We start from the raw sequence: 2,504 nt of genomic DNA on the forward strand, positions 1-2,504 counted from the left end.
ATTCAAATAAAAATAGAAGAAATATTTAATAATCTGAAAGAAGGCAGGAAAGGGAGAATTAAGAAACGAAAACTGAAATGAGTAGAAAATTAATAAAATAGTAGACTGAACCCAACCCTATCAATAATTACATTAAATATAAATTGAGTAAACACTCCAATGAAGAAACAAAGATTATCAGAATAGATTAAAAAGCAGACGTGACCACCTGCTGACTACAAGGAAGTACTCTAAATATGAAGATACATTTTAAGTATAAAAATGAAAATAAGATAAAATATAGGTATTTACATTAATGGAATTATAGTCCAGAAATAGAACCACAGATATATGGCTGATTGATTTTTCAACGAAGTTGCCAAAACAATTCAATGGGAAAATGAAATCAACAAACTGCTGGAAAATTTAGATGTCCATATGGGAACAAAAAGAAAAAAAGAACATCTACTCTTACCTCACATAACATGGAAAATTAACTGAAATGTATGACAGACCTAAAGATAAGCTAAAACTGCAAAACTACTGGAAAATAAAATAGGTGCGAATCTTCATCAACTTGAGATAGGCAATCATTTCTTAGAATAAGACACAAAAAGCATGAATCATGAAAGAAAAAATTTATGAATTAGATTTCATCAACATGAAATATTTTCTCTTTGAAAGACACTATTAAGAAAATGAAAAGACAGGCCACAGTATGGGAGAAAATACTCTCTGTCATGTGTTTGACAAAGGACTGACTGGTATTTAGGATAGATAAAGACCTCAACTCAACAATAAGAAGACACCTCAATAACATTTTATAAAAGATATTGAGTACATGAAAAGATGCTCAACTTTATGAGTCATTAGATACCATTACAACCATTAGAAAGGGTGAAATGGAAAAGACTGACAGAGCAAGTGTTAGCAAAGCAGAATTAACTAGAACTCAAACACAGCTAGCAGGAATGTAAAATTGTATAATTACTTTGAAAAACAATATGGAACTTTATAAGGTAAACATATGCCTATCATGTAATCTAGTTATTCTACTCCTAGGTATATGCCCAAAATAAATGGAAACATATGACTATATAAAAACTTTTACACAAATGTTCATAGCAATGTTATTCACTATAACTCCAAACTGAAAACAACCTGAATGCCCATCAGCCAGTGAATGGATTAAAAGGTGTTTGATATTCATATATGGAATAGTATTCCCCAATAATACTAAACTATATTGAATAATATTCAGCAAAAGGAATGAATTACTCATACACAAAACAATAGGGATAAATCTGAAAATCATTAGACTAAATGAAAGAAACCAGACACAAAAGAATACATGCTATATGATTCTGTTTATATAAAATACAACTACTATATAGTGATAAAAAGCAGATCAGTGTTTGCCTGCAGCCAAGGGCAGGTGGAACAATGGACTGTAAAGGAAATGAAGAATTTGGCAGGTGGGGGGTTCCTAGAAATGTTCTTTTTTTTTTTTTTAAGGTGGTGATATCACAGATATATATAACTATTGTAATTGGTTAAATTGTGCCATTTAAATAGATGCAGTTTATTGTACCTAAATTATTCATCAATAAATTTTAGAAGAAAAAAACAGGAAAACCTTCTTCGTATAATTCTTCATAGTTGAAATGTATTTCTTACCCAATAACAACCCTAATTCAATGGTACTGGTTCAGCCTTCTGAAACCACGCCTATAAAAGCATAAACAAAGAATATTTATTCCACTACAAGAATCCCTTAAATATTTGAAAAGAGCCAATTTTTTTAGCCTTTTCTTATCTATATTACATACTACCCTTCCTCAATCCCCCCGTTTGTTTTTCTTTTCTTTTTTTTTTTTAAGGTATTGTTTCAGTCCTAGGCTTTTTAACTTTCCTGTTTTCCCACCTTTGAAAACACTTTGTTGTCAATATTCCTTATAAACCAAATGCAAAACTCTAATTGTTATCTGCTAAGTCTTGTTCAATGGGAATAGTGTGGCTTGTGGAAAGAGTAGGAGATTGGGTATACAGAAATTTGGGTTTGCTGGCTCCGCCAATGACAGTCGTTTTTGTTTGTTTGTTTGTTTTATCATAAGCAAAGCAATAACTGTATATTTCTCAGCATCATGAGGGAGTTGGAATTATTTATTTTACCTAAGATTTTATTCATTTTTAGTATCCAGAAATGAAAGTATAGGTAAGAAACTTCTGAAAAACTTTCTCAATTAGGAAATATAAATCAACTGAGACATTCTGATCACAGGTTACTGAGGCCTAAAAATATTTTTTGGTTTAGATGCTAGGGTAATAATAGAAAATTTTAAAAAAGTTTTTTGGTATGATTTGAAAACAATCATTTAGCTTTGTATTTAATTTGTATCCATTTTTCTATTTGTATATGTATCATTAGCCCCTAATTTCTAATGTTGGAGATTTTCCAGTTATGTGCTTTAAACTGATAAAAACAAATACTGCACTTGATCTTAGCCAAAAGGCTGAGGAGTGAT

At 30.4% G+C, this 2,504-nt stretch overlaps 1 pseudogene; it reads right to left on the reverse strand.

Annotated features, from left to right (window-relative positions):
• Positions 1 to 2,392: 2,392 nt before the first annotated feature.
• Positions 2,393 to 2,504, reverse strand: LOC112427377 (U2 spliceosomal RNA; annotated as a pseudogene).

The sequence above is a fragment of the Macaca nemestrina genome, chromosome 1, assembly GCF_043159975.1.
Source record: "Macaca nemestrina isolate mMacNem1 chromosome 1, mMacNem.hap1, whole genome shotgun sequence".
Classification (NCBI taxonomy): Eukaryota; Metazoa; Chordata; class Mammalia; order Primates; family Cercopithecidae; genus Macaca; species Macaca nemestrina.